The sequence below is a fragment of the Lichenostomus cassidix genome, chromosome 7, assembly GCF_008360975.1.
Source record: "Lichenostomus cassidix isolate B80296 chromosome 7, HeHo_3.0, whole genome shotgun sequence".
NCBI lineage: Eukaryota > Metazoa > Chordata > Aves > Passeriformes > Meliphagidae > Lichenostomus > Lichenostomus cassidix.
Window position 1 is genome coordinate 17,078,379 of NC_139488.1, and position 11,736 is coordinate 17,090,114.

At 36.1% G+C, this 11,736-nt stretch overlaps 1 long non-coding RNA gene across 1 annotated transcript; it reads left to right on the top strand.

The window, feature by feature from the left end:
- The first annotated feature begins 2,605 nt into the window (after window positions 1-2,605).
- Window positions 2,606-4,407, top strand: LOC146434645 (uncharacterized). The gene is made up of 3 exons (XR_014853287.1): window positions 2,606-2,737; window positions 3,684-3,809; window positions 4,287-4,407. It is a non-coding gene; the product is annotated as an uncharacterized LOC146434645 (long non-coding RNA).
- The last annotated feature ends 7,329 nt before the right edge of the window (window positions 4,408-11,736 follow it).

Genomic DNA, 11,736 nt, shown 5'->3' on the forward strand with positions numbered 1-11,736 from the left:
ATTGAAACATTATTCTAGGAAAGCATAAAGGCCTCCTTTTTTGAAAATTGCTCAGTATAAAATCAGTCTTTTGTGCTTATCAAATTCTAAAACATTTATGGTCTTTTAATCTCAGACAAGAAAATGTTTATTGATCTGTGAACTACTAATGGGGTTTTCTTAATCTTATCTTGTTTATTGCTAGTATTAACAATATTTTTCCTGTGCATTTTTAAGTCTGAGAATGTCTAAGTTCAAAGGCTGCTATAAAACATTCCTATTGCTCCTAGATATCTTATTAATTTGCCACTGGCATGGAGCCACTGATGCTTTTGACTGATCTATGGATGAGGCACAAATTCTCATAATCAAAATAGTATCAGCACAGTAAGAGGATGGTGGCAGTACAGCTCTTTCTCACATGTTCATGTTTTCTTTTCCCCCTGCAGACCTTATACAATGGTGATTTCAGACTTTTGTGTGAAATAGTGTTGACATCAGAAGAGCTGCAAATTCAAGGAGGTTTATGAGAAAGTTAATCTATCTCTGCCCATTGTATTGTATCTACATGGGTGCTTAAGGCAAAAAATTAAACTTTTTGGTAATGCTGCTGCTAGGCAAGCATACTAAAGAATTTGGGGGGCAGGACAGTATTCATTAGAAATGGACTATAGAGGATTCCCAGCATATTCAGTAGCAAGAATGTGAGAAATACTCTTGGCATTGTACTTGAATGCCAGCAGCACTGAGAGAGAAAGCAGGCAAGTCATTAGTGTACACTCCTGTATAAGCTCAGGTCTTGATTATCTCTTTCCAGTACCTTCAGTGAGTAGAGGAAAGAAGGCTGCTAAAAGACCTGTGCTTTCTGAGAAAGCTTGGGTGCATAATTATATAGATTTACCTGGCCTGTTCCAAAGGGACGAATGGCACCACTTCTCCAGTCCCTCTCCTTACTAGTCTTTCTGTTCTTCCCCTTTTTCTTAACTCTCAGTTTTTCTAAGTCTAATACTTTAAGTCCTTCCTGGTGCAGAGAGTCAAGCATATCTCTCATGTGTGAGGGGACTGGGTCCCCCTTGGTTCCTGACACTGATAACATTCTGAAGTAGCTATGGACAGTGAAAATATTGTTCTCAGTTTCTTCCATCTGTACAAAAATTCTTCTGGTCTCAGTGAAATGCAGTGTTCAACCCTACTAGGCATTATTTGGTTCAAGCCTTGTGCCACATTTCTAATGTGTGCTCAGGGCCAAATTCAGAACAAATCTGATCAGACACATCTCCTTAATTAATAAAGCTGTCCTGCTCCCCATGAGTTTGGTTTTGATATGAAGCCATTGGCTTTATGGCTGCGTGAGTGCAAGTTTCCTATGCATGTGGCATTGCCTGATGCTCAGATGAGAACATCATGTCAGACATGTTTAATCATAACAGTGTTTATTCCTTTTACTCAGAATGTACACCCTTCATGACAAATGTATGTAAATGCTGAGATAAAAATAGCATTTGACAAGATAGTTGGGTATGTTTCATTTTATTAACACATTAGTCAACTTATTCTGCTGAAAGTAATATGTGAATAGTAGATATGTACAAGATTAGCATAATTTTTTCAGTCAACATTTGTTCTGTGAGGTTTTTGATTACATTATTTTAATTAAGCAATAAGTCATGACAAGCACAGAATTTCATGGTGAGTATAGTGCTTCTAACAAGGTATTATAAAGCATGTGGCTGAAAGCTGAATGATTGTAACCATTCAAAATGTGTATTAATAATTCCACGAGACTGACTAGAATGCCCTTTGGTCTCTTTAATTATGTATATATTATTGAACGAGAAAAGCATTTACTGGTCATAGCCATCAGGACCAAGACTCTGCTCTCAGACAGTGAGAAAGCTCCATTTGTGTTCTAAAGCTGTCTGTGCTGTCTCTGGGATTAGATTTCTTTGTACCTGATCACTGGAAAACAGAGAAGAATCTTGATCCAGAAATGTTTAGTATATAACTTACTTTGTATCTAATTGCATCAGACTTGAGATATAAAGGGATAAAATTCTGGAGCTAAAAAATGTCTGTTTATTTCAGTCATTACATATTCTTTTGCACTTTCACTTAAAGATGCAAAGTAACTTAGATTTCTATGGCCAGGGTCTCAAAGTAATTAAATGTCTTTGTTGTGATTGTGTTCTTGAAACAAAAGGATTGAAGTAAACCCGGAGCTTATAGACCTGTGTTGGGTTTTGGTATTACTTTGTGGATACCTAAATAGGAAAGAGCAAATGACAATTTCTGGACCTATTGTAGCTCTGCTAAATCCTCACAATTTAATAAAATGTTTCATTTTTTTTGTTGTTCGCTAGTCCCACCTATTTTTAATAACCATTTTATGATGTAAGTGAAAGGTGATGTCCTCTCCTCTCTCCAAAACCAGTCCTCTGGTAGGCATATGATTCTGTGATACAAGAATACTGTCTTGATACAACAATACAAGATCAGCCTGATATGAATAACTGAATGGAATAAATATTGAGACAGTTCTGAGGTATCTGCTGATCTTCTTCCATGTAACAACTCCTCCTTCTTTATATGTCTGTTATTAATTAAAATGTTTGTGTTTTTTAAATTCAGGTATGTTCAGAGAACAAGAAAAGTGATTAAGTATATTGTTATATTGTCCAACTGATTTGCTTATGGATATAAACTGTTTCTGGAGAATCTTCCATATGTTGTAGAAGAACAAATTGGACTTCAGATCTTGGTATGAGGAAGGACCAAGCATTAACTTGAAATTTTTTACAGAGTCTACAGACAACTAAAATATTAGAGTTGGCTTGGTCTGGTGTTTTGCTGTTGTTGTTTGTTCGTAGGGGTTTTGGGAGGTTTTTTGTTTGTTTTTTTGTTTATTGTGGAGTTGCAACTTCCCACATCTTTGAATTATATGACATTACCATACATGACATGCTATATATGACAAAAGAGGGGCCTGAGCCAGAATCTCAATGCCAAGTCCTCTGAGAGATTGAAATTTCCTGTGTGAATGTAGGTGGAATGGTAAGAAGAAAGTGGTTGCTCTCAGAATCCAAATGTGTGTGCTTCAAGTGACAAAAAACCTCAAACTTGAATTGGTCTTATGCCATTTGTTGTCTTCTAAATCCTAGGAGTCCTTTGTGCAGAAAATTAGACTTTGAACCCAGTTTGTTTCTTGTATTAACCTCAGTAGTGAGTGGAAAGGTGATTCACTGCTCCTACATACCTAAGGGTAATATGAGTGTGATGAAATAGGGTTAAAAAGTGTCGTGAGACTTGATAAGCATTCATGCATTTTATCTGACTTGGGGCATTGAATCCGTGGAAACATTGGCTTTTACACATCATTTTCTCATTCCCAAAATTAAGTAATTACATCCTGGGAGAAATGCACTGGCATTGAATATACAGTATCCAGACTATGCCACTACAGGTAGCAGATTGAGTTTAACTAGCCATATGGATTGTAATTGTCTAAGTATGATTAATTCATAATGTTTGTTAATTTTATGCCTTATATTATGGTTTGTTACTATAATGTCAGTCTTTTCTCTCTCTTTTTTTTTTTTTTTTTTTTTTTTTTTTTTTTTTTTTTTTTTTCATCTAGGTTTTGATGAGAGCCCTCAAGGGATTTTAATCTTATTATGATACTCACTAATGATGTCCTTACATTCCAGGGTCTCATCAATAGCTTGTTCCCCTTGCTGGAAGTTTCACGGAAAAGGGTTCTGAAGTTAGAACAGATGGTGTGTCAGTCCATTGCAGAACTCTGTTTTCAGCTAGAGGAAAACTTTATACTGAAGGTGGAAATAATGGTTTTCTGCTTAGCTTATTGTAAATTCTAAATGGGGTGATTGAAGACTATAATGATCACTGTTGTTTGATGCCTATGAGTTTCAACATCTGGCTAATGCCTTTACTAGCCATAACAGTAAGAAAACGCACTGTAGACTTTTCTGCTCCTTTCTCTTAAGTTGATTATAGCATCTGTATATACATATATGTTTGTATGTACACACAAATATGTAAGCTTGCATATGAAAATGCGTGTATATATATATATGTAAATCACTGTCTATATTAATATCACAATACTGAAATGGAATATTACATAATAACATTTCTACACCAACACTGGGCTTTCTATTTTTATTATCTGAATTTGATTTCTACTTTAACAATTGGAATTATTTTAAATCTCCTCTTTATCTACTCTTGCCTACAGATCCAAGAAATTAACCCAAAGTAAATTAGTAAATATATCTTTGCTTCTTATGTAGGGTCCAAGAAGAAAGCATTAGTGGGACTGACAGAGATGGTCTTTGTAAAGGAGGCTGGAGATGACTTTGTTCAAAGTGATGAATCTGATTGCCCCAACTATTGTCATACTTGACTTTTCAGCAAGTAATTCACTAAATCACAAAAGTCATTGGTCTGTTCTGTCATGACACTATAATTGACTTGATAGAATATTGTTACCAGAAATCATGACTGAAAAACAAAGTTTTCATGGAGAATTTAAAAAGTTATTTCTCTACTTATGTTGTTTCTTTGCTTGGTTGTACTTCAATCTAGATAATGATAACAGTTTACTACATATCATTATAGAAATGTAGGTGGTATTGTCTTTACTTATTCAGCAACTTAGCCTGGTATTCTTGAAGCAAATTGCCAAAATCTCTAACGGTACTGTACTTTTGTTGTTTTGTTGGGATTTTGGTTTTGTTTTTTTTACAGTCTGGCTATATAAAAAAAAAAAAAAGGCTTAAGATGTTATTGTGAATTTGGACTGAAACATCTAACAAAACACTCAAATAAAATCCAGCAGTCTGGTGTTATTTAACATTGTTATGGGGTTTTGCCCCTGAAGATGTGATGCTCTGTTGTTGCCACATTGGTCTAGCCAATGAATTATTCAGGCCAGGCTTAAAAAGCACCTGTTGATAAAAAGAGTGGTCAAAGCATTAAGCTTTTGAAATAACGATGTGGGAAGTTGAAATTATTTTTCTGTATTTCTTCATTCTTTTCAAATTAGCGATGTATTTGTAACTAATGCTGCCTAGTGTCAGCCACAAGAGGGTATAAGGACATATGCAAGTAAATTATATGGTCAGATGGAAAAGGAGTAGGCTGACAGGAGCTTGGTGATCAAAGGACAATGCTGTTGACAAAATTAAAAAATCAATTATCACAGGATTGTGATTTCTATTAGCTGCTAATATTTTTTCCTCTTTTTTCTTATAGTGTGAATTGCAAGATATCTTCCTGAACACATCAATTAATTGACTTATTTCTATATAATCAAGTTTTATATTGGACCGATACTTTTCCATCTTTTATTTTCCTCATGAATGTAATGAAATTCATAGCAACACCCACAGGTTGAGGTTTGATGTATTAATTTCCTTTGCAGGGAACAAGTAATAGTGGCATCAAATGCCCATTCTTCAGTAAAATAAAACCACTCTACCTCTTTCAACATAAGCTCTCTAAACAGATTTTAATGTGATATATATGTATTGCTGTAATGATCACCAAGACTCATAAAATACAAATCAATACATAGTAAAGCATCAGTGATTTGGTGAGGGGTCTTCCTGTTCAACACTCTTCTACAGTGCTGGTTAGTTATGCCTTTGTGCCTTCCTCAAGCATCACTATTTTGTCTGCAATGACTGAGATAATTAGCAGAGTTGCTAATGTTTCCGATTACTTTATATCAGTTTTAGAGGATCCTAAGTAATTGGCAAATTGGACTTGGCTACCCAAGCTTCTCAATGGGATGAAAAGTAATCAAAGAAGAGTGCCAAAAGTACTGAGAGATGGCCAGTGCTACAAATATGAATAAAACAGCAGCCAGTGCTGTTTTGAGTTACTAGATCAGCTAATCATCCATTTGCTACACCATTCCCAAAAGTGTGTTGAAATCCAGAACAAGGCCACACTAGACACCTCCTGGTGCCTGATGATCCAATAACAGAGCAGATGGAGAAAGAGAAGATAGCAATTTGCAGCATAGTAGGGCTTAGTAGGTGTTTCATGCTCTTTGACCTGTTGACTGCTCCCCCTACTTCTTTCTTTACTCTTTTACCACTGCTTCATTACTCTAACATCTGAAGGGCATATGAGGCCTGCTCTCCACCCGGCATGCAGCTCACCCTCCTCTCTGCAATCCTGTCTTGCTTATTCATGCTTCCAGTTATAGAAATGCCAAGGTATTTTTTATTTTGCGGGTACTTCCTGGAAAAATTTAATGACGGCTTCTGTGGATTTTCATTTGGCCTCGGATGAGAGAGCTCTAAGGATCCACTGAGGTCTGAATCACTCTTAAGTCCATAGGGTATTCATCAGTTCTGCTAAGCCAGATCTTGCAGTATGATTGCAGAGCCTCTCTCGTGCATAGGTTTGCTATACTGAGTTCCATTAACATGCGTGGCTATGCTATATTTTAAGATCATAGCATTTTATTGAAATTGCAGTAGGGATGTCTGTCTTATGTCACAATGATACAAGCATTAGTGTAGCTAAGTTCTGTCTTTCCTTCTGTATGCTTGAAACATCTAGATTCCCTTTTAGCTCATCTCTTGTATATAAAATGAGCACTGCTGCAAAGAGCAGGGTTGGGCAAAAACTGCCTTGAGGGGACTGTGTACACTTCCCAATAATATAATTTAGAAACACCTGAAAATGTCATATTGCACTAGCCCAACGTGGTCTAGAGAAATAAAGTAATCATTTGAGAATTTCTACTTCTATATGTCAGCTCCTTCTGAAGCAGTGTAGTTGAAACATTTCCCAGGTAGACAATTCTTATTTGTCTTCTTATGCCTTCTCCTTCTCCTAAACAAATATTCAAGAATAGTTATTCTTTATATATAGATGTGCAGATTTCTCACAGGTTTTTTAGTGCTACAGGAATGTTTGTAAAATATATCTGTCAGGTTATCAGTTAGCTTTAATTTTAAAATCTCGTAACTCTAATTTCTCACAACTAGAAGCACTGACAACTGTAACACTATCTTTCACAGAATCACAGATTATACTGAGTTGGAAGAGACCGACAAGGATCACTGAGTCCAGCTCCTGGCCCTGCACAGGACCATCCCCAAGAATCACACCATGTGCCCAAAATGCTGGAATGGGGAAAAGTCAGCTAAAAGAAATTATATTTTCAAATACACTCCATAAACACCTACTTTACTTGCTTGGGCTTTTTAGGGGGAATATTTTGTAAAATAATATAAGTGTTTAAGTTCTAGGCTTCAAAAGCATATGCAGCATAACCACTATAATAACAGATTCTATGAATTGCAGTGTCAATTCCAGGTAAGCTGAGTAAAATTGGTAAATTTTGCAAAACCTTTTGGTTGGTTTTTTTGTTATTGTTGTTTATTTTGGGGTTGTTTTTTTTTGTAGATTGGGTAAGGTGTAATGTTATTTATATTTTAATGTCTTATCTTGTAGTTTATTTTCAGTGGATATATTTTCCTTCTTTTTTTCTGTGCGTTTTCTTTGCATTTCATATAGGAAGCAGTCCATGCTTTAATTTATTGTTCTCTTTATTTTTTCTCTTTTGTTTATTAAGCCAAACCCTTTTAAAACAAATACCAGCAACGGAGAAATTCTGTTAGAATATATTTCAGGTACTGCAAGTTCAGTGCTAACCTTCCAAATGTAATTTTTGAATGCTTCTTTTTCTACTTACATTTTCTGTGTATGAAATGATCAGATGTCATGAACTTATTTCCAACTTATAGCCAGATAAAATGTAGCTGTGCTCTGGCATTGTACTTGTCATTAGAGGATAAAGCTGCAGCATAAAAACAACACCAACTTGAAGTTAATGTCATCTTGAAGTGACATTAGCCTTAAGACTGTGAATACTGTGAACATTTGGGGTTTCTTCATCCTTCAGCGGAGGAGTTGGAAGTCTCTAAGATATCTTCAAGTAAAACAGGATAAATGAGTGACTAACATATTGCACAACTATGGCTAAAGGAAATCAACTTTTAAACATCAGCTGAAGGTTTTCAACTAGTGTAAAAACCCTAAGTCGGCCACAGTCCATCATAGCCCAATATAGATTGTGCTTAGGGGAGATATTGATCGTATTCAAGTGAATCAGTGAACTGTCATGGACAATAATGAGGTCAGTGAATGGTATTACTATTACTTCTGTGCACTGTATGCTTTACATCAGTTTCAGAAATGCCTTTAATAATATTGGTATAATCAAAATAAGTGTAATCATGATCAGACTGTAATACATGAATAACCACATATACAAAAATGATACGTATCATGCTATATAAGCAATTGTCCAATACAGAGCAATCAAATTTATAGCTCAAAAACCTCCACTTGTATGGTGGATCTCAAAATGGGAATTCTTCTCTCTCTACATGTATGTTTGGTGTTTTCTGTGAGGTGCCTGTCATTTTAACAAAAGTGACATGCAGAGTAAAGTGGAAAGGTCCTGTTTCAACCTGGGAAGAGGGTGGGGCAGACAGATGAATTGTTCCGTATTTTCTATGAAATCTTAATTGATTAGACTATCACCTTTATTCACCATAGAAAGACTTCTTTCTTTATGATGGATACAACAGCAGGAGAGCAAACTGTTGGAATTGATATACTTTGTTGCTTATCTGAAAGGAGATTTTTTGCCCTAATTTTGCACAATAGTAGAAACTTCCTTTAAATCCCATTTTCCTAACCAGCGCCTAGAATAGCTCTTGTTGTTAGATTCTAAGGACTCTATTGTGGCTTTTAAGCCAGAGCCCGCAGTAGGGGTTGTGGAGGGATGCACCGCCCCCAAGAAACTCCTAGAGGGTTTGTACTTGAGGACAAATCTGATGATAGAATTTAAAAATGGAACAGACCATTGTAGATCATCCAGTCCTCCTATCTGCCAGCACAGGATTTTCCCTCCCAGATATTCTTAATGCATTGTTCAGTGTAAAAGTCTCAACTCTGGGAGTTTCCAAAGCTTTGCTTGGAAAATTTTTGCCTCCTTTTTTCCCTCAGAAGTGGGAGGACGCAGCAGCAGCCATGACCATGTCTTTTAATATATATCTGTGTGTACTTTGGACTGGCTTCTGCCTGCTGGCTGGTGTGAATAGGGGGCAGATGGATACGACATTTCCCTTTACTGTCTCCAGATGACTTAAACGTACCACGTGATCCCTGTGCCCTAGGAGGAGATTTGGAACTGCCTTAAACCATCACCTGTCCTTTAATGAATGTCTCAGATTTTGTAACGTGTGATCTAAAGTGTAATTGCTCAGTTCTGTAATGCAGTGCAGTTAATTTGTGTTTCACTCAGAAAATTTTGTCCTAATTTTCTGGGTGGTGATTACTCTCCCAACCAGTGAAATTGGCTTGAATGTTCCAGTGCATTTGTTTACTGTTTAAAGGCTGATAAAACTCTCCTGTATTATTTCTTTTTTGGAGAATAATAATAGTGCATTCTTCAGTCTTCAGTGTTGATATATCCATCTTCCAGAAGGATTTTGAGAGATTTCAATTATTAGATATTTTATGACACTATTGAAAGAGCTGTTGGAAAGCAGACACTGGATTTTCAGAAGTTATTCAGAAGTTATTGAATTATGTAGCATAAATGAGCCCCCAATTCTGCAAAAAATATTTTGTGTTTAACACTGTTGTACACGAGCAACACTATCAGATTTATAAATATCAACTCAGAGCTTGATGAATCCATGGGATAAACACATTAATGCTGAAGTATGTTGGCATTTACACTTCAGGCAGTGCCTATGAATTCTCCAGAGTCTTTGGATTAATGTTATAACTAGTGGAAATAGGACTGTGTTCTGTAGGGAACAGTGTGGGAAGTCAGTATTGTACAAAATCTGCCAGTAGTGACTATAATAGTCATAGAAAAACCTGAAGGCACCATGGAGATTAAATTTCCATTGGTGTATGTGCCATTGTTCTTTGAGACAATATGAAGTTTTTAACCCAAGTGACTGGAGGTTAATGTTGAGCAAATGCAACTTAAAGGGGTTTTTTCTACTTTCAAAAGATTATTTTTAAGTCCTCCTTGTCTGCACCTTCTTAAGTGGAGAAAAAAAATTTCTCTAACATAGAACTAGCAAAGAAAATCTTTAGAGGCAAAGAGAACTACAGAAGTGGAAGAAGTAGAAGGGATAGAAGCAGATGAAAAGCCACTTAAAATGGAAAGTGGCCCATTTCCTTGATCTCATGACGTGTAGTAGACCTGAGAAATCATTAAAATGTTTTCACTAATGCAAGATATACAAAACATAATTGTTCGGTTGATAAACCTCTGTAGTGTTTTGTGGGGAAAAAATTGGTTTTAGTTGGATGCTCTGTGAATCCTGTTCAAACGAACATTGCAACTACTTAGTAACATGCAGGTGGCCATGACCATGAGTTCTTGCATTTTTTGGTGAAGTTCTGTCAGCACCAAGTCATGCAAGTATTTCAATAAGACTGCCAGGGATTGAAATGAGCCATTTTTGACCAGCATATTTATTTATCTAAAGTATCCGGTGGTGACACTATATGAATACATTTGACTCAGGCTGGAGTTCCTAAGTAAAATTACCAGATTAATCAATGCATCAGGCTAGCTTGCTCAAAAGAAATGTTTAATTTTAGATGCTAGAGTATTTTCCATTTTAAAGCTACAGGCAGGCTTAAGGTAGGAAGGCCAGATTTCAATATCTAAAGTTCTTTGTCAGTTTAATTAGCTGTTGTCTGCCTTTCTAATAGTTTCAGAATCTGATTTCACATATTACAGTTTGATGGCTGTGGTGCCTGGGAGGAACCACAGAAGAGTACCTCTTCCAAAAATAAGACGAATTTTAAATCAGATGGATTTTAGAGCATTTTCCATCCACATTGTTGTCCTGCTTAATTTTGTGCCACTTTCACTTTCCAGGTAGAAAAAAATTTATGGAGCATTATATAATTCCTGAACACAATTTCTCTCCAAAATCTCTTTCAGATTCTGTGCCTTTCTACTTCCCATTAAGTGGCAAAGACTTAATAGTTGTCATGGTCTGGGTGTAAAAATACAGATGCATTTCCATTTCTGTGAAATGGCAGCACAGACAGGATGATTCTTTACCTGTATATTTTGGAGTTTACTTATAGTTTGTTTATTCTTTCTCAAATATTTTGAAGACTGTATGTACCTACATTTCCCAGCAGTTCATTCATGACATTTTGCACACTTCTGTTCACCCCTGCAGTGACCTCATGGGCTTTCTGCCATCTGTCATTGTTCTTTTATTCTAATGCACAGTGCACTCTCACGTAATTTGACTTTGCCTGATATTTATTAGATAGACAGGATTATTGCCCACAGATGGCTGTGGTTCACAGCCAGAGGCATCTTCACAGAACTAGTGGGAAGAGATTTATTCATGTTACCATGTGACTTCTACTGTAAGCTAATTTTAGCTCTGGGTTTCTCTTGATAAGTTAAAATGAAACAAGAACTCTGGGTCAAATTTATTCTTGCCTCAAGTGATGCAGTTCCATTGACTTCTGTTGAGTCATGCGTGTATGTCAGGTATGAAATTAGTGTCCATTTTTTGCATTAGTAAAATAAAATATATGTGAGTATATTTTTAACTACAATGCATGTGTGCAGTTACCAATATTTCTGGTCTCAAAGCTGCACCTTTGGAGCAGAAAAAACAGAAGAGATTTATAAAGTCATACAGTTGTTGCCAG